A 22,384-nucleotide genomic window follows, 5' to 3' on the forward strand; every position below is an offset into this window, starting at 1 on the left:
AGGCAACCAACAAAATGGGAGAAAGTATTTGCCAATCACATATCTAATAAGAGATTAATAGCCAAGTTACATAAAGAACTCACACAATTCGACGGCAAAAAAAAAATTATAATTGGGCAAAAAGGACCCATATAAACATTTTTTTTCAAAGAAGACATAAAGTGGCTAACAGGTATGTATAAAGGTGCTCAGTATCACTAATCATCAGGGAAATGCACATCAAAATTACAATGAGATGTCATCTAACACCTGTTAGGATGGCTATTATCAAAAAAGCAAAAGGTAACTTTTGGTGAGAATGTGGAGAAAAGGATACCCTTGTACACTGTTGGTAGGATTGTAAATTAGTGCACCCATTGTGGGAAGCAGTACATCAATTTATCAAAAAATTAAAAATAGAACTAACATGCTATTCAGCAATCTCGTTTCTAAGTATATACACAAAGGAAATAAAGTTAGTATTTCAAAGAGATATCTGCACTCCCACGTTCATTGCAGAACTATTCACACTAGACAGACATGGAAAACACCAAATGTTCTAAGATGGATGAGTGGATAAAGAAAATGTATGCGTACAATCAAATATTATTTTGCCATAGAAAGTAAGGAAATTCTGATATTTGGAAAAACACGGATAATCCTGAATGACATTATGTTAAGTGAAATAAGCCAGACACGAAGAAAAATAATGTATAGTCTCACTTACAAGTGGAATTTTTAAAAAATTGAACTCATTTTTTAGGTAATTTCCAGGGACTGTGAGGCTGGAGAAATGAGAAAATGTTAACAAGGACTACAGACTTTTAGTAATAAGATTAAAAAGTTCTGGATATCTGACATACTGCATAGGTGGTGATTGATGTGCTAATTAATTTGAATGTAATAATCATTACACAATGTATATAAATATCAATAAAATAAAACTAAGAGTTGATGAAAATAGGCTTTATTTTATACTTGGGAATAATTTAGAGATAAAGATGAATGTTTACAAAAATACATATATTCAAAATAAACCAGTGGGAAATAAAACTGGAGCTTAAGAAACTTTTTAATCAAATTTGTTTAAACATTACATTTTTCAAAGTTAATATATGGTAAAGTAGCCTTTAGAACAAATAAAATAACAAGAATAGGGAAGAACATTACATAGTGATATAGCTTGAATCCACCAGGAAGGTTTAACAAATTATAGAGCCCCAAAATACATAAATTGAGAACTGACAAAGCTAAAAAGAAATATAGACAAATTTATAACTATAGCTGGGGGCTTCAGTAGTCCCTTCTTAATAACATATAACTACTAAACCAAAATTCAGTAAATGATCATATCTATTGAGTCAGAAAATGCACTTGACATTTAAACACCTCATTCATTAGAAAAGCTCTCAGCAACTTAGGAATAGAGGGAAATTATCTCACCTTGATAGAACTTAACAAAAACCTACAGCCAGCATACTTAATTGTAAAAGACATGGCTTTCTGCTTAGAAATCAGAACAATGTAAGTACACTGACACCATTCATTCAATATGGTACTAGAAGTTCCTGTTACTGAGATAAAAAAAGCAAATAAAATATACAAGTTGAAAAAAAAGAAATAAAACTATACTTATTTGCGGATAACAGAATTGTCCAGGCAGAATGTCCCAAAGAATCTTCAGTAAAGCTCCTAAAACTAATAAGTGAGTTCAGCAAGGCCAGAAAAATGCAAGATCAACACACACACACACAAAATTGTATTCCTTTATGCTAACAATTAACATATGGACATTGAACTTTAAAATATAATATCTTTTACAATCACATGAAAAACAAGAAAATACTTAGGTATATATTTAATAAAATATTACAAATTCTATTTATTAATTGTGTAGGTACTAATTCTTTACAATTTGATCTACATTTTTAATGTAATTCCCATGCAAATTCAAGCAAGGTGTTCTGCAGACATAAACAAACATTTCGGTTTTTTTTTTTTATATTAAACTTTAAGTTCTGGGGTACATGTACAGATCTTGCAGGAGTATTCCATAGGTACACACATGCCATGTTGATTTGCTGTCTCGATCCACCCGTCACCTACATCAGGCATTTCTCCCAGTATTTTCCCTCTCCAAACTCCCTGCCCCCTATTGTCCCTCCCCTAGCTTCCCCAACCCCCAACAGACCCTAGTGTGTGATGTTTCCCTCCCTGTGCCTATGTGTTCTCATTGTTCAACACCCACCTATCAGTGAGAACATGCAGTGTTTGGTTTTCTGTTCTTGTGTCAGTTTGCTGAGAATGATGGTTTCCAGATTCATCCATGTCTCTGCAAAGGACATTAACTAATCCTTTTTTATGGCTGCATAGTATTCCATGGTGTATATGTGCCACATTTTCTTTATCCAGTCTATCATTGATGGGCATTTGGGTTGGTTCCAGGTCTTTGCTATTGTAAACAAGGCCCCAGTGAACATACATGTGCATGTGTCTTTATAACAGAACAATTTATAATCCTTTGGGTATATATACCCAGTAATGGGGTTGGTGGGTCAAATTGAATTTCTATTTCTAGATCATTGAAGAATCACCACACTGTCCTCCACAATGGTTGAACTAATTTACACTCCCACCAAAAATGTAAAAGTGTTTCTATTTCTCCACATCATCTCCAGCATCTGTTGTCTTCAGATTTTTTAGTGATCGCCATTCTAACTGGCATGAGATGGTATTTCAATGTGGTTTTGATTTGTATTTCCTTAAGACTAGTGATGTTGAGCATTTTTTCATATGTTTGTTGGCCTCATAAATGTCTTCTTTTGAAAAGTGTCTGTCCATATCCTTCACCCACTTTTGAATGGGTTTGTTTGCTTGTTTCTTGAAATCTGCTTTAATTCTTTGTAGGTTTTGGATATTAGCCCTCTGTCAGATGGTTAGATTACAAAAACTTTTTCCCATTCTGTTGGTTGCTGGTTCATTCTAATGATAGTTTCTTTTGCTGTGAAGAAACACTCAAGTTTAATTAGATCCCATTTGTCTATTTTGGCTTTTGTTGCCATTGCTTTTGGTGTTTTAGTCATGAAGTTCTTGCCTATGCCTATGTCCTGAATGGTATTACCTAGGTTATCTTCTAGGGTTTCTATGGTGTTAGGTCTTATGTTTAAGTCTTTAATTCATCTGGAGTTAATTTTAGTGCAAGGTGTCAGGAAGGGGTCCAATTTCTGCTTTCTGCTCATTGCTCACCAGTTTTCCCAACACCATTTATGAAACAGGGAATCCTTTCCCTGTTGCTTGTTTTTGTCAGGTTTGTCAAAGATCAGATGTGTGGCATTGCTTCCAAGGCCTCTTTTCTGTTCCACTGGTCTATATCTCTGTTTTGGTACAAGTACTATACTGTTTTGATTACTGTAGCCTTGTGGTATAGTTTGAAGTCAGGTAGTGTGATGCCTTCAGCTTTGTTCTTTCTGCTTAGGATTGTCTTGGATATGTGGACTCTCTTTTGGTTTCATATGAAATTTACAGTGTTTTTTCCAATTCTGTGAAGAAGGTCAATGGTAGCTTGATGGGTATAGTGTTGAATCTATAAATTACTTTGGGCAGTATGACCATTTTCATAATACTGATTCTTCATAATTATAAGCATGGAATGTTTTTCCATCTGCTTGTGTCCTCTCACTTCCTTGAGCAGATACCCGAATCGATCAAGCAGAAGAAAGGATATCAGAGATTGAAGATCATCTCAATGAAATAAAAAAAAATTTCTAAACTTTAGAATAGCTAAAATGATTTTGATTAAGAAGGATAAAGTTGGATGAATTACTCTACTCAGTAACAAAATATCCTATTTAACTATAGTAACAACAGCAGCATGGTATTAGAGTTTGGTAGACACATAGATCAGTGGAATAGAAGACAGGATCCAGAAATAGACCCACATAAATATGCCCAACTGATATTTTGCAAATGTAAACAACCATTTCAATGAAAGGAACATCGTTTTTTTCAACAGATTGTACTGGAGCAATGAGACCTCCCTAGGCAAAAAGTGGACTTTAAGCTAAACTTTCCACATTATAAAAAAATAATTAAAATAAAACATGAACTAAAAAGGTACATATAAAACTCTAAAACTTCTAGAAAAAAACAAGAATAAATCTTGAGATTTAGGACTAGGTAAAATATTCTAATACTTGACAAAAAGCAGTTCCATACACAGAAAAATTGATAAACTGGATCTAATTAAATCTGCACAACACAGGAAACAGACAACAAAGTGAAGGGACAACACATGGAGTGGAAGAAAATATTTGTAAACTATTCTTCTGACAAGATATTAATAATTAGAATATTTAAGTAGCTCAAGCAACTTGACAGTAAAAGAACAAATAATCCAATTAAAAGTGGGCAAAAGACCTGAGTAAGTACTTCTCAAGAGAAGACACACAAATGGCCAATAGGTTTTTTTTTCAAATGGAGCATTTGAAAAAATGCTCCACATTGCTACTCTTCATATAAATGCAAATCAAAACTGCAGTGATGTATCATCTCACCCCAGTTAAAACGGCTTTTGTGAAGAAGACAGGCAATAATGGATTCTGACAAGGATGTGGAGAAAGGGTAACTTTCCTACACTGTTGGTGGCCATATAAATTAGTAGCACCAGGATCGACAATAATGTAGAAGTTTCTCAAAACACTAGAAATAGAACTCTCATATTATTCAGAAATTCTAATACTGGGTACATATCCAAAAAATGGGCATCAATATTTCACAAAGATATCTGCACTTCTGTTTATTGCAGCACTGTTCACAATGGCCAACATATGTAATCAACTTAAATGCCCATCAACAGATGAATGGATGAGAAAAATGTGATACGTATACATAATGGAATATCATTCAGCCATAAAAACAAATGAAATCCTGTCATTTGCAGCAACATGCATGGAACTTGGAGGTCATTATGTAAGTGAAACAAGACACAGAAAGAGAGATGTTGAATGTTCTCACTCATATTTGGGAGCTAAAGAAGTGGCTCTTATGAAAGTAAATTGGCTGGTTACTAATCTACCACTGGAGAGTGGCAGGGGTAGGAAGAGGAATCAAGAAAAGTTGACTAATGGGTACAAATATACAGTATGATAGAATAAAGAAGAGCTATTATAAAAGAGGTTGGTAGGGTAACTATAGTTTACAAGAGTGTATTGGGTATTTCAAAAGCCTAAAAGATAATAGTTCGAATGTTTCTAGTATAAAGAAAAGATTATAGGTGATGGATATCCAAGTACACTGACTTGATCTGTACAAACATATGACTGTATTAAATCATCCCATGTATGCCAAAACTATGTACATTTATTAAGCATCAATAAAAAATTTTAATAAAAGAAACTAAAACAGTTGTTCTCTGAAAGCTCATGTGAAGGGAAAAGACAAGCAATCCAATGAGTGAAAATGAAGTATTTTCAAACTCCAATAGTTGATTAGTATCTAGAATATATAAAGAACTCCTAAAATTCAAACAGTGAAAACAAAATCTAATGAGAAAATTGGCAAAATAAGTGTGTAGATATTTTGACAAAAAGAATGTACAAATAGCAAAGCAGCACATGAAAATATGTTTGCATCATTAGCCACTGGGGAAATGTAAATTAAAACCAGTATGAAATATCACAAAACACCTATCAAAATGGCTAAAGTTTAAAAAATGATAATAGTAAGAGAAATAACACCAAGTAGTAGAAAGTTTGCAAATCAACTATATTACTTATGAATAGCGGGTGGGAATATAAAATGATACAACCACTCTGAAAAACAATTTGGTATTTCCTATAAAAACTAAGCATATAACCATAATATGACCCAACAATTATAATTCTGGTCATTGGCCAAAAGATAAATTAAAAAAAACCTATGTCCAAACAAAATTTGTACATGAATGTTTATAGTGGCTTCATTTTGAATAAAGACTGGAATCAGCCCAGAAGTCCATCAATAGTGAATAAACACACTAGGCTATAGTCATGCCATAGAATACTAGTAAGCAATAAAAAGGAACAAACTTGATACATGTAACAATTTATATGACTCTTCAGGAAATTACGTGGAACACAAAAAAAGTCATTAACCCGAAAAGCTTACACCCTGTGTGATTCCATCGACGAAACACTTTTTGAAAGGAGAAGAGTTTGGAAGTAGAGGGCAGAATAGTGGTCAGCTGGTGAAAAGACCAAGGGGCCAAGGAACAGTGAAGGTGGGTGTAGTTTTAAGGGCAACAAAAATGTTTCCAGCTACATAGATGATACAATTGTGTAGAACATCATGTACACATACTGGGTAAATATGGAAAAGGTTGGTGAATTATATCAATGTCAATATCCTGGTTATGATATTATGTTATAATTTTGTAAAATGTTACCGGGGGAAAACAGAGCAAGTGTAAAAGGAAGCTGTCTCTATGGTATTTCTTCCAACTTCATATATTTAAAAAGTTAATTCAATGGTGTTGTTTAATCTAGAGTGACAGGAAAAACAGCACTGTTTTGTGACATGATTTCTCTTACATAATTACTAAATAAGAGCATCTAACATAATAGGAGCATCAACCTTTAACTTCAGTAAAATGTGAAAGTTAAATTGGTTCATTCATAATCTTTCCTAAACAAGAAAAGCTGAGGTAATAGTAGTAGTGTTAAAACGTCCAACATAAAAGGGCAAGTGAACTTGACTGCAACTAGACCTCTTTGAGCTGTATTTCAACAAAAGTGAAAATGAGCACTTGTCCCCAGGGAGATGTACCTTCAGTCTGCAGCAGCTCTTGACTACTCACAAGTTTCATGGCCTACTCTGCTGCTTAATGGCAGCTTCAGGGGTGCAGGGCTTCATTTTATGTTCATTCTCACATCAGTTGAGTAGTCTTAGCTCTAAGTAAACTGTTGTCAGGACATCTATATTGTTGCTACATGCCTATTTGATACTATAGTAGTCGCCTCTAGCCATTTAACTGCCTGATTGGACCAATTTATCTCCCTCAAGGTCCAATTACTATCTAACTTAATTCTTCGATACAAACTTGAAGGTGTCCTGAGGAGTCATTCCTCCACTTCATTTTCCCAGGAGTACGGTGATCATAAGTCCTGGAAAGTGAAGGGGCTCAGAAAAGGCCAGCCCAAAATATGCTGTTTTGGCACATGTACTATTTTGAGTTAAAGGCTCTTGAAAACCAGCAGGTGCAAGAAAATCACTCTGACCTTTGCTCTGTTACTTAAAAAGCAGGAGATAAAATTCTCTTGTAAAAGGTGCCCTACTTACATCAGAAGGAATGGAGAGAATTATTATTATTATCAAGGATGGACAGTTGAAACTTGTGAGAAATTGATACAAACAAATCTTGATGGCCTAACCCTTACCTTCCTAGCGACTTCTTCATCCAATTAACTGGCATAACCTAAGCCTCTGTGCCTTGTCACACTTTTACAATGTATTACTCTTTTTCTAATTCAGTATATCAGTGTTCAACTTCAATTTTGTCTTGGTCTTTATTTCTTTATGTTCCCAGGCCACATCAAGTATGTATTAATTAAATTTATATGCTTTTCTCCTGTTGATCTGTTTTATGTCAACTCAATTCTCAGCCCCAATCAAAAAACCCTAGAAAGAGGCAATGTTTTCATCTTCCCCAGGCCGTCCCCGATAGACCTGATTTAAGGTTTTTTTTTGTTTTTTTTTTTTTTTTTCTTGGCATAAATANTTTTTTTTTTTTTTTTTTTTTTCTTGGCATAAATACAATTATCTTTCATTTTTTTAAGTGAAATTCAATAATTTACTCAGGCAATAAACATGATTGAGTTCCTATTATGTGTCAGATACTATGCTGGGTATTGAGGATCCAAGCTAGTTGCAAGGGGGTTACAGTCCAGAGAGCATAAAGCCCTTGTGAAGAAAATGCACGCATTATTTTGTATTTACATGTATATAATTTCTTTTCCTCAGATCAGAGAGCCCAACCTGTTACACAGGAACTTGCAGAGCTAAAATGATTGCAAGGAGACTTTGAAATTTTACATTTACTCATTATTTTCTAAAGACTTAATAAGCGATAGATGTAAATTTACGTATCTTTCATTATGTCAAGTAAACAATTAGTGATATGTCCAAGTATCTACTCAAATATTTAAATATTTATAAAAGTTATCCTATCTAAATAAATTGCAACTTTACTAATTTCTCTTGGTAGATATTAACAGTAACATGATCCAGTAAAAAGATTTTATATGAATACAAACTATTTCAATATTTAAAAGTAGAATCTCATGTTCTAACAGTAAAAACCACTGCAAATGACTGGCCAATTAAACTGTTAAGATAAATGAGCCTAAGACATAGATTTTAATACCAATGAGTAATTAATTCATATTTTTTTTCAAGTTTAAATAATTTTAAACTTTATTTTTAGTGACTTCACTTTTTTATCTTTTCTATTTTTTTCCCTGTCTCCATTATTAAGCACAATTATTGGCATAAAAGAGGTTTTCAATACCCATTTTTAGACTGCATTCTAGCCCGGGCAATAAAGCAATACCCCCATTCTCTCTTCCTCTTCCTCTTCCTCTTTCTTCCTCTCCTTTATTCTTTTTTTCTTTCTTTCTCTCTTTTTTTTCCTTATTAAAAAAAAATCCTTTCTATTTTTATTGCAGGTTCAGAAAGTACACACACAATTTTGCTACAGGGTAAATTGTGTGTTGCAGAAGATTGGTGTAAAATTATTTTGTCACCCTGGTAGTAAGCATAGTACCCAGTAGGCAGTTTTTTTGCTTTGTACCCCAACCTGGAGTAGGCCCCAGTGCCTATTGTTCCCATCTATGTGTTTATGAATACCCAGAATTTAGCTTCCACTTATAAGTGAGAATATGTGATATTCAGTTTTCTGTTTCTGTGTTTATTTGCTTAGGATAATGGCCTCCAGCTACACCCATGTTGCTGCAAAAGACATAATTTCATTCTTTTTATGGCTGCACAGTATTCTGTGGTGTACATGTACCACGTTTTCTTTATCCAGTCCACCATTGTTGGGCCTCTAGGTTGATTCCATGTATTTGCAACTGTGAAGAGTGCTGTAATGAACATATGTGTATGTGACTTTATAGTAGAATGATTTATGTTCCTTTGGGTATATACTCAGTAATGGGATTGCCGAGTTGAATAGCGGTTCTGTTTGAAGTTCTTTGAGAAACCTGCAAACTGCTTTCTACAGTGGCTGAAGTAACTATATGTTCCCACCAGCAGTTTATAAGCATTCCCCTTTCTCCACAAGTTTGTCACCATCTATTATTTTTTGACTTTTTAATAACAGCTGCTGTGACTGGTGTGAGATGGTATCTCATTGCGGTCTTATGGTTGTTGGTATGATCAGATAGATCAGATGGTTGTAGGTGTGCTGCTTTATTTATGGGTTCTCTAACCTGTTCCACTGGATTATGCTCCTTCATTTTTTAAAGTAATATGGTTTGATTGACAAATCATATGTTGACCATATTCATAATCGTGTGTTTTATTGTAATTTTACAGAATGTGTAATTTTCAAGAACATATATATTAATATATAGCAGAAAAGCTCATACTTGCACTGAGGAAGTGTACTCAACTCTGTGTGTGTGTGTGTGTGTGTGTGTGTGTGTGTGTGTGTGTGTGTGTGTGTAGGATGCTAAATCTCCTCCTAGATGTTTTATTTATTTATGATTAGATTTGTGAATTAGCAATATTAAATATTATAAATAAAAACAGATTTTTTTCTCACCCTAAGTCCAAGTGATATTAGGAAATTGTTCAAAAAGAAACACTTACTATTCATTATTCAACTGAGTTGTATAGAAACTACCAAAACTTTAATGAAGCAAACTAAAAAACTCTAATAATTATTTCTATGTTTTAACAGTAAGTAAACTATGACCTACTAGCTGGTTGTCTCTTTCTCTCTCTCTCTTTTTTTTTTTTTCTGAGATGATGTCTCAGTGTGTCATCTATGCTGGAGTGCAGTGGTAGGCACAATCTTGGCTTACTGCAAACTCTGCCTCCTGGGTTCAAGCGATTCTTGTGGCTCAGCCTCCCTAGCAGTTGAGAATACAGGAATGCACCACGATGCCCAGCTACTTTTTGTATTTTTAGTAGAGACGGGATTTCACCCTGTTTGTCAGAATGATCTCAAACTCCTGACCTCAGGTAATCCGCCTGCCTCGATCTTCCAAAGGGCTGAGCTTACAGGTGTGAACCACCACGCCTGGCCTGGCTGCCTATTTTATAAATATATTTTTGTACACAACCACATCTGTTTTTAAAGCATTATCATGGCTTCATTCTCACTTTGGCAAAGCAGTTGCAACTTTGGCAAAGTAGAGACCACGTACAGTCTGCCAAATATAAAATATGTATGTGGCCATTTAGATAGCTGACTCCTGGTTAAAATTATGCTAAATTCTATATAGAAGCGAAATTTCATGCTCTGTCACTTTATGTTCTTCAGGCTGCAAAGAAGAGATGTTAGAAGCATCTTTTTCTCATGTACATTCACAAGAAGTTGTATGATGTGATTATTGTACCTGACATGGCCTTTGTTTTACAGGCAGGTATATGTTTGAAAAAAATGCTCAAACCAGTGTTATGACAGAGACTCATTAAGGAACTCCCAAACCTCATGATATAAATGAGGCGATGTGATTTTTTTTGGAGGGGGAAGTTGCTTGATACTTTAGCTTTAGGAAACCAGTCTGTCAGTAAGTTCAAACATGTAATCTTGCCAATATGTTCTCTGCAAAATAAAAATAGACAGTTTATTTGAAAATTTTATGTTTGGAAATTAAGAAAAATAAGGTAGTGCTACAAATTAGTTTGTGATAAGTTGTATATTTACATGTTTTATAAGAGTCATTGTTTATCATTGAATACTTAATTGTATATTTATATACTATAAGTATAATATGTTAGACATATATATGTGTGTGTGCAAATATAATCCATATATACTTCAAAACAGCTTGAAATGTGTCTTTTTCTTTAATCATTTTTAATAATTTATATGATTAAAGGACTAAGTCCAAGTTTTTCATCATACTCATATTAAGTAAAAAAATTTTTTAATTTTCTAATTATGAGAGTAATATGTAAGTTTTTAAAAGTTGTTAAAAACAAGAATATATATAGTGCCTTCATTTGTTTCCAATATTTTTATTCTGTTTAAAGGTTGTGAAATGTTTAAGTTAATCTTTTGCATCCATTTTCTGTGCTTTACAATTAAACAAGCATTGTTTAAGTTTTAAAATTAACTTCTTTTAAAATTATTTTGTGAAAATATAATCCAAAATCATGTACTGATAAAAAACACAATGGGTTTTCAATTATTAGATATTTATTTATTACCAGCTTTTCATTACTCCTATTAATACTGCTCACTGCATTCTTGAAAAAGGCATTCAAATTTTAGGAACCAAGAATTCCTAATTACAATAAGGCAACATGAACAAGTATTTTTCCCTCCACAAATATGTCATTAAAATGACAGTAAAGATAAAAACTTTCCTCAAAAACACAATGCAATAAATATTTTAATTCTATAATTGTATAGGTTTTGAAAAGAACTAAAATAAGCCCATTAAACAGCGGCACATGACTAAAACATGTTGGAGGTAATGACAGTGTTGGCCTTTGAATCAGAGGAAGTTCAAACCAAAATAAAAAGAGAGTTTTAATACATATCAGCTGCATAGCTGAAAATCTCTACCTGATATCAGTCATAGAAAATACTTCGAATACTTCAATAGTCTTCTCCAACCACACCCCCCATCCTATCCCTAGATGGTCTCACCTTCCACCTTCCCTTGCCCTTCACTTCCCAGTATATTACATGGCTAGTTTTAAAGGGAAAAGGGCAATAAATATTATCTATCTATCTGTCTGTCTATCTATCTGTCTGTCTATCTATCTTTCCTTTTATGTAATAGCCTAGAAGAGAAAGACTAATAACCTACTTCTATGTACGAAACAGGCGAAATATGTGGAAATACCACATAGGTAGAATGACGCTATTTTAAAGACAGAATTTTAGTCAAGCCATATATATCCAAATGCCTTCCAGATTAACATCAAGTAGACAAACCATCAGCACAAAACAAGATTAGGAGTATGACAAATTTGACCTAGACAAATGTCTTCTTATTCTGGAAAAATTCTGGCTTTAAAGGTATTAACAACAAAATTAGATAACAGAAAGCAGTAAGAGGAATTGTAATTGAAATAGAAGCGAAGAATCATTAATAAAAATGATATTTTCTCAAAAGAGGAGCTCAGGAGAACCTGAGGAAAAACCATTATCAGTGACAATGAATTTCAGTAAGACAACTGGTTGCAAAATTAATATATCCATACATATAAGAATAAATTCCTAGTTAATATAACAAATGAAACTGATTGCAGTAAACAGAATTAGGAAAATTATAAAGAGGTGATAGTTACAAGATTTACATAAAAATATAATATGTATGTACAATTAGGAAGACTCAATATCATAAAAATGTGAGTTATCTTTACACTAATTTATATGTAATACTTATATTAAACAAGTACACATTAACAGGTTCATAGCTGAGGATATCTTTGCTCTTTTAACTACTTCTTATTCCAATAATTCTAAAGACTCATTTCTGGCACTTAGAAAAACATCTCTGGCCAGTACCATGAATTTTTTCTTTAATCCTCAGATAAACAAACAGTTCTTTGTTTAGTTTTACTTCCATAAATAGCCATATGTTAGCAAATAAATTACCCATCTCACTGACATATTTACATTACTTGTGCTGTCCCTGATTTAGATTGGAAATTTCTACCTAGTTATTTAACCATTACATAAGAACACATACAATGTTTAATAATATCTTTAATATATTATGTTTTTATAATATATAAATATACATTTTAGCATAAACAAAATTGTAGAGGTAGAATTATTTTTCTTAGTTTACATTCAATTTTCAAAAAGACTTAGTCTATATTTTGTAGAGAACGAATTGAAGAGATCGTATATTTCGACGGACAGAGTAATTTTCTGTAAAGCTATTATATTAGTCAGGGTTCTCTAGAGGGACAGAACCAATAGGATAGATGTATATATAAAAGGGAGTGTATTAATGAGTATTGACTCACACGATCACAAGGTGAAGTCCTAGAATAGGCTTTCTACAAGCTGAGGAGCATGGAAGCCAGTTGGAGTACCAAAACCTCCAGAGTAGGGAAGCCAATAGTACAGCCTCCAGTCTGGTCAAAGGTCCAAAATTCTCAAAGCTGAAGAACTTGGTGTTTGATGTTCAAGGGTAGGAAGGATCCAGCATGGGAGAAAGTTGGAGATCAGAAGACTCAGGCAGTTTAATCTTTCCACATTCTTCTGCCTGCTTTGCATTTTGGCCTCCTTGGCAGTTGATTAGATTGTGCCCACCCAGATTGAGGCTAGGTCTGGCTTCTTAAGTCCACTGACTCAAATGTTCACCTCCTTTGGCAACACTCTCACAGATGCACCCAGGAACAATACTTTGCATCCTTCAATCCAATCAAGTTGACTCTCAATATTGACCATCACAAGTCTACCCCTTGTTAATGCGAACCCACAGATATCTCCTGAAATCATATCTAATCTTCAAATAAAGATAATAATATGGTCATAATTATGCCTAATATAAAATAGCTATCCTTCTTACAACTGAAAATGCACCAATCCCTAATCCAAATGCTATTACATAAATTTAACAACACTTAAATGCTGATATGAACTCAATAAATCTTATGTCACATGATAAAGGAAAAAGGAAATAAAATGAAGATATTTTCTTTGTACAAGTGTATACATGAACAAACATGCTCTAAACAAAATAAAGAGGAAATACTTATGATAATTACAATCCTCATTTCTGCAACTGATCATGTGGTTGTAGCTGGTATTGATAACTACCTTCTACTACCCAGTCTGTATTCCCTTTGCCTTCAGCAAGAATCTCATCAGGTCATGGTTTTTCACCTGGTAGAGTGACCCAAACATTCATTCCTGAAGAGTCTGGGCCATTTGCAGTCCTGTGTGGATTGGGCTGTTATAGTTTCCCATTGACCTTAATCACAGGGCATCGTAAAACAGACACATAAGGGATCTACGGTATTCCAGACAAACTCTTCCTTACCTCCACTGTGGAATAGTAGACTAATTTAACCTTGAAATTAAATTAGCCTAATAGTAGACTAATTTAACCAATCACCCTAGCCAACATGGGAACTCCCTCCTTAGCCTGATGACTTATGGATAGGAGGAGCACAAAATGTCCAGGTGGTAATTTTAACTTCCAGTTTAATGGAATCATTGTTGTGTCTCCTAGTGGCCGCATTCTTCCCTCTGGAACTAAGACCTCTAGGCCAGCAGAATGCAATGTCACAGGAACAGGAAGTAAAAATTTTGCTAGTGGGTCATGAGGGGTGAGGGTGAGGGTGCCACTTCCACCTCCACCCCTTGATTCTTGGCCTCCTGAATCCTGGCCATGAGAGAAACAGTATCATATTTGATGCTGACTCAGAGCAAACACAGCCTTCTAGAGAATTTTGCCCCAGCCCTACAAAGTTTTGTCACCTAGTTAGCATTGTAATTGTGACTTTAAAAGGCCATTCCCCCAGTCCATCAATCCAGCTGCTTCAGGATGATGGGGAACAGGTAAGACCAATGAATTCCATGAGTATGAGCCCACTACCACACTTCTTTAGCTGTAAAGTGAGTACCTTGGTCAGAGGCAATGCTGTGTGGAATATTATGATGGTGGATAAGGCATTCTGTGAATCCATGGATAGTAGTCTTGGCAGATGCATTGTGTGCAGGATAGACAAACCCATATCTAGAGTAAATGTCTATTCCAGTGATAACAAATTGTTGCCCTTTCCATTATGGAAGAGGTCCAATATAATTAACTTGCCACCCAGTAGCTGGCTGATTAGCCCAAGGAATAGTGCCATATCATGGGCTCAGTGTTGGTCTCTCCTGCTGGCAAATTGGGCACTTAGCAGCAGCTATAGCCAGGTCGGCCTTGCTGAGCGGGAGACCATGCTGCTGAGCCTATGTGCAACCCCCATCCCTGCCACCATGGCCACCCTTTTCATGGGCCCATTGGGTGATGACAGGGATGGCTGTGGAAACAGATTGAGTGGTGTTCACAGAACAAAGTCATTCTATCCACCTGATTATTAAAATCCTCCTGTGCTGAGGTCACCCATTAGTGAGTAATCAGCAGGGATATAAATATATATTCGCAGTTTTTGACTACTCAGAGAATCCATCCACATACCTCTTCCCCAAATTTCTTTGTCACCAATTTGCATCATCAGGCTTCTTTCAAGTCCTTGACCACCTGGCCAAACCATTGGCTACAGTCTACTAATCATCATATAATTGTATATGTGGCCATAAATCTCTAGGGCAGGGGCAAAATGTTGCCTGTTTCTTTGCTAAAGCACAGCAAAAGTCACCTTTACTCTAGTTTCCAACAAGTTCTTCATCTCCGTCTATGACCACCTTGTTTTGGATTTCATTGTTCCATATCATTATCAGCATTTTGGTCAAAGTCATTCAACAAGTCTCTAGGAAATTCTAAGCTTTTCCACATTTTTCTGCATTTTTCTGAGCTGTTTCAAACTGTTTCAACTTCTGCCTGTTACCCAGTTCCAAAGTTACTTCCATACTTCCAGGTATCTTTATAGAAGATCTCCCCACTGCACCAGTACCAATTTAGCGTGTTAATCCATTTTCATGCTGCTGATAACTACATACCTGAGACTGGGTAATTTATAAAGACAAAGTGGTTTAATGGACTCACAGTTTCACGTGGCTGGGGAGGCCTCACCGTCATGGTGAAAGGTAAAAAGCATGTCTTACATGGTGACAGACAAGAGAGAGTAAGAGCCAAGTGAAAGGAGTTTTTGATATTAAACTATCAAATCTCCTGAGACTTATTCACTGCCATGAAAACAGTATGGGGAAACCATTTCCATGATTCAGTTATTCCCACTGGGGCCCTCCACCAACAATTGGGAATTATGGGAGCTATCATTCAAGATGAGATTTGGGTGGAGAGACAGCCAAACCTTATCAGCTGTGAAAGTATCAAACAACTTCTTCCAAAAGAATAAAGAACTACATTTGTCTCAAGAGGTCTAGAATTTCCTTAATCATATTGTCTATAACACTGTCTTGGGCATTCGTTTTAAAAACAGACTTGCCTCTAAGCAGCAGCCAGGCTTTATACAGATATGCAACGTCTTGTAAGTATAGTGAGATTTATGTTTGTTTTTCTACTTGTATATTTTCTTTCTCACCTCTTTTCATAAACTGCTTCTGGTTCCCTCAGATTTGGGTAAAAGAGGCAGAAAATCATGTTTTTTCATAGTATCCTTTATTCCTTTTATTCATAGTAATATGATTTTTAATTGGGACCATATCTATGGCTGTTAGATATTTTCTTATCTTGCCCATTATCTTGTCTATCAGAATTGGGATGGAGTCAATCTCCTGGTTATGTTTATAAAAGGGAGAGCATATGCCTCATAGCTGTCTTCCTTTACTCTGTTTTGGGTGTTGTGGATGTGGTAGAGTCATCTTGTGTTAGCATATCAAAAGAAATATCATGAAATAATGAAACTTAAAGAGACTGGGTTCCTGAAGAAATGAAGTCATAATATAAGCTCTCTGGATGGCATATATATTGTTCATTGAGAGAGAAATATGTTTCTGTCTTACTTAACATTCAGTATTTCATCAGGCAAAAGTAAATTTTAACCAATAAGGCGCAGGAGCGTGTGATGAAACAGGGGCAGAGAACTGACCTGACTGTACAGTTATAATAGCCTGTCACAGTCCAAGTCAGGGGCTTATAGGTAAATCTCCCATCCCCCTGGGACAGAGCACCTGGGGCAAGGTGTGGCTGTGGGTGCAGCTTCAGCAGACTGATACAGTTTTGGCTGCTGGCTCTGAAAAAAGCAATGAATCACCCAGCGTAGTGCTTGAGCTCTGCTAAGGGACAGACTGCCTTCTCAAGTGGGTCCCTGACCCCCATGCCTCCTAACTGGCAGAGACTGAGGGGTCTTCTGTGGACCCTAGCAGAGGTCAACAGATACCTCATCCAGAAGACTTCTGACTGGCATCTGTCAAGTGCCCCTCTGGGACGAAGCCTCCAGAGGAAGGGACAAGCAGCAAACTTTGTCCAGGCAAACAATGTCTGGACTGAACCTCCAGCAAACTCCAGCAGACCTGCAGCAGTGGGGCTTGAGTGTTAGAAGGAAAACTAACAAACAGAAAGGAATACCATCAACATCAACAAAAAGGATGTCAACGCAAAAACCCCACCCACAGTCACCAAAATCAAAGACCAAAGGTAGGTAAATCCATGAAGTTGCAAATAGCTGAAAATTCCAAAAAACAGAATGTCTCTTCCCCTCCAAAGGATCGCAACTCCACACCAGCAAGGGAATGAAACTGGATGGGGAATGTTTGATGAATTGACAAAATGGGCTTCAGAAGGTAGGTAAGAACAAACTCCTCCCAGCTAAATGAACATGTTCTAATGCCAGGCAAGGAAGCTAAGAATCTTGAAAAATGGTTAGCGGAATTGCTAACTGGAATTACCAGTCTAGAGAAGAACACAAATGACCTGATGGAGCCGAAAAACACAGCATGAGAACTTTGTGAAGCATTCACAAATATCAATAGCCAAACTGATTAAGTAGAAGAAAGGATATCAGAGATTGAAGATCAACTTAATGAAATAAAGCCTGAAGACAAGATTAGAGAAAAAAGAATAAAAAGGAACAAACAAAGTCTCCAAGAAATATGGGACTACGTGAAAAGATCAAACCTACATTTGATTGATGTACCTTAAAATGATGGGGAGAATGGAACCAAGTTGGAAAACACTGTTCAGGATTCCAGGAGAATTTCTCCAACTTAGCAAAACGAGTCAATGTTCAAATTCAGGAAATACAGAGAACACCACAAAGAAACTACTTGAGAAGAGCAAACTCAAGACACATAATTGTTAGATTTACAAAGGTTTAAATGAAGGAAAAAACATTAAGGGTAGCCAGAGAGAAAGATCAGGTTACACAGAAAGGGAAGCTCATCAGACTAACAGTAGATCTCTCTGCAGAAACCATACCAGCCAGAAGAGAGTGGGGACAAATATTCAACATTCTTAAAAAAATAATTTTCAACCCAGAATTTCATATCTAGCCAAACAAAGCATCATAAGTGAAGGAGGAATACAATCCTTTACAGACAAGCAAATGCTGAGAGATTTTGTCACCACCAGGCTTGCCTTACAAGACCTCCTGAAGGAAGCACTACATATGGAAAGGAACAAGTACCAGCCACTGCAAAAACATACCAAATTGAAAAGACCATTGACACTATGAAGCAACTGTATCAACTAATGGGCAAAATAACCAGCTAGCATCATAATGACTGTAACAAATTCACATAGAACAATATTAAACTTAAATGTAAATGAGATAAATGACCCAATTAAAAGACACATATTGGCACGATGGATAAGGAGTCAAGACCCATTTGTGTGCTGTATTCAGTAGACGCATCTCATGCGCAAAGACACATCGAGGTTCAAAATAAATGGATGGAGGAATATTTACCAAGCCAATGAAAAGAAAAGAAAAGAAAACAAACAAACAAACAAACAAAAAACAAAATGAAAAACGGCAGTTGCAATTCTAGTCTCTGATTAAACAGACTTTAAGCCAACAAAGATAAAAAAAAATAAAAGACAAAGAAGGGCACTATAAAATGGTAAAGGGATCAATGCAACAAGAAGAGCTAACTATCCTAAATATATATGCATCCAATATGGGAGCACCCACATTCACAAAGCAAGTTCTTAGAAACCTAAAAAGAGACTTAGACTCCCATACAATAATAGTGGGAGACTTTAACACCTCACTGTCAATATTAGACAGATCAACGAGACAGAAAATTAACAAGAATATTCAGGACTTGATCTCAGCTCTGGACTAAGTGGACCTCATAGACATCTACAGAAATCTCCACCCAAATCAACAGAATATACATTCTTCTCAGCATCACATTGTGCTTACTCTAAAATTGACCACATAATTGTAAGTATAATCTCTGTTAATACCCTTTAGATATGGAAGATTCCCCAATATTGATTTGTTCTCTTGTAGGACATTTTTACAGATCTGAGGAAGTTTTCTCAATGGAGGATTCCAACTTCTCTTGAGGCAGTCAAATACCAATCTTTTTGGCTGAGTACTTTTGAATTTCTCTTTAGAAACTGTATATAACTGTACACCTGTAGAATCTTTCTGCCAAGGTCATTTTGTCCTGGCAAAATCCTCTTGAGTGGATTTTTGTCCACCAGAAAAAGGAACCTATTTCCTGTTGTTGGTGAAAGTCATTCTTCCTTTTGATGGAGTCAGCTCTCTTTGTTATTTAAGCATATAAGTGGCTCTGACCACAGCCCTTCATCCTAGTATACTCAGAAATCAGCTACATATCTGTCATTTTACCACCCCAATTAAAGGAATACTTGACAATATCAATGGATAGTTCTCTTAACCATTGCTCACATTGACTTGAAGAGACAAGTAAATGCCCTCTTTCTAAATTTATTAAAAGAACAGAATGCAAACATGTATTTGTTTTGAAATAAATTTTACTTCCTAGTACATTTTTTCTCCTATATGCTTTAACATAACTTTTTTTTTTTTTGGACAGAGTCTTTTACTATCACCTGGGCTGAAGTGCAGTGGTAGCATCTCAGCTCACTGCAAACTCCTCTCCCAGGCTCAAGTGATTCTCCTGCCTCAGCCTCCAGAGTAGCTGTGATTAGAGGTGCCTGCCACCATGCCCAGCTAGATTTTTTTTGTATTTTTAGTACAGATGGGGTTTCACTATGTTGGCCAGGCTGGTCTTGAACTCCTGACCTCATGATCTGCCTGCCTCTGACTCCCAAAGTGCTGGGATTACAGGTGTGAGCAACCTTGCCAAGCCTAACGTAACTTTTTACCAACCACTATGGTAGGAGATAGGCTAAGAATCCCTCTAGGTTCTAGGTCCATCCATTGACCTATGACTACAAATTCTGCAAGAAAAGGTGGTAATTGATCAAGGAAACCATTTTCAATACCTTGATTTTCCATTTTCTATTGGCTTTATAGATAAAATGAGTGTTATGCTTGTTGGCTCTCCTCTTATCTTGATCTTAGGAATACTGTGTCACTTTGACTATCTCTACAGCACTCTCCAATTTACCACTCCAACCTTAGTCTCATTAAAAGAACTTCAGTTACCTTGCTTGTGATAGTTCAGTACTGCGTCCTACCCCTTATTATTTTTGATTTCAAGTTCCCATTGCAGCCTGGGAGCTTGGATGTTTTACTGCCAGTCTTATTTTTAACTTTGACCTGCGAAAGATTACCACCACTGAGCTCTCCAGCAATTACAGTTCTACTTGTATCTTGAATTTCTTGTGGAACTTTATATTCTAATGTATTGATCAGTACACTCACCCCAGACTCATGGGAAAATCCAAAAACAAAAATTCAACTAATGAAAATGAATACACAACATATCAAAATCTGTGGGATGTAGAAACAGTAAGACTAAGGTGATAAAATATACCGTTAAAGGAAAATATTGGAAAAGAAAAATGATATAAAGGTAATACTATATTTTAGTGAAGTTCATTATTACTCATCTTTGGGTAATTGCTTACTTCTGTAAATTTCAGAAGCTTAATAAGCTTACTTCTGTCAATTTCATCTGCACCCTTGCTGGAGACACGTGGCAACCTTTTGATGAAGAGGCACTCTGACTTTTTGAGTTTCCAGAATTTTTGCATTGATTCTTTCTCATCTTCATGGGTTATCTATCTTTGATTTTTGAGGCTGGTGACTTTTAGATGGGGCTTATTTGGTGCCATTTTTGTTGATGTTGTGTTCTGTTTGTTTTTATTTTTAGCAGACCCCTCTTCTATGGGGCTGCTGCAGTTTGCCTGCAGTTCACTCCAGCCCCTATTCGCCTTGTTCCCTCCCCTCCCTGGAGTTATCGCCAGTGGAGACTGCAGACAGCAAAGATGTCAGGTTGCTTTTTTCTCTGGGAGCTCTGCCCCAGAGGGGCACTGGCCTGATGCTGGCTGAAACACTCTGGTATGAGGTGTCTGGAGACTCCTGTTGAGAGGTCTCAGTCAGGAAAAGCAGAGTTAAAGACCCGCTTAAATAAGCAATGTGTCTGTCCCTTGACAGGGTGAGTGTGCTGCTGCACTGGGGAGAATCACCCTCATCTGGACTGCCCTGACCCTTTAGAGCCGGATGGCAGAAAAGACTTAAGGTCCTTGATGCAGGATACCATAGCCGGCCCCCTTCTGGGGGCTCCTCTCAGTGTTTTGTCCACAAATTCCTTCCTGGGCTGCTGAAGTTCCCACAGGGAGGCTCTGCTCACTGAGGAGCAGTTGATCTGATCCCACCCTCTCTCACTGGTGTCTGCAGCAAGGGAAAGCCCCAACAATGATGGGGGTCATCCCTCTCCCTGGGCAACTCTGTCTTCTTAGGCAGATTCTCCCTGGCTGCACTGGGTGTGGGGTGGGGTCTAAGACAGTGGGTTTTGGCATGTGGAGGTCTGTGGGTATAGGCCACTTGGCTCCCTGGCTTCAGCCTCCTCCTTACAAGAGTGGAGGGATCTCCTGCCTCAACAGATTTCCCAGAGCCGAGTATGCTAACATTCCTGTGACACATTGCCTGCTCAAAGCAGCTGCCCGCTCAAGCAGCAGCTGTGATTCTCCACAGCTTTCTGCTTGGGCCCAAAGGCTCTGGTAGCCTGGTCTGGGAGGGATCCTACAGATCAGAAGGTTGCAAGGATCCCTGGGAAAAGCCTGGCTTTCAGGGAGGGGAAGTACAGTCCTTCACTGTCTCCCTTGGCCAGGGGAGAGAGCTCTCTTTGTTGTGTGTAGCTCCTGGGTGGGCTTTTGCTCCACCCTGCTTTTGCTGTCTATCCAGGGGTCACACCCACCACCTAGTCAGTCCCAATTAGAGACTTTGGTACCTCAATTGAGGATGCAGAGTGCACTCGCAGTTTTTGTCTTCGGTGGGAGCTGCTGAGCAGAGCTGCTTCTATTCGACCATCTTGGCTCCACCCCCTCCTTTTTTCTTAATATCAGGAAAAAGGGAAGAGCTATTTAACATCCTACTGTAAATTTCTAGCTTTTGAAATAAAACAAATAAATAAAATTTATACATATTTAAAAGGAAGATAGAAAAAGAATCTTTGTCTGTAGGTAACGTGGTTTTCTCTGGAGAAACCTCTGTC

Source organism: Cebus imitator, unplaced genomic scaffold (assembly GCF_001604975.1).
Source record: "Cebus imitator isolate Cc_AM_T3 unplaced genomic scaffold, Cebus_imitator-1.0 Scaffold105, whole genome shotgun sequence".
Taxonomy (NCBI): Eukaryota; Metazoa; Chordata; class Mammalia; order Primates; family Cebidae; genus Cebus; species Cebus imitator.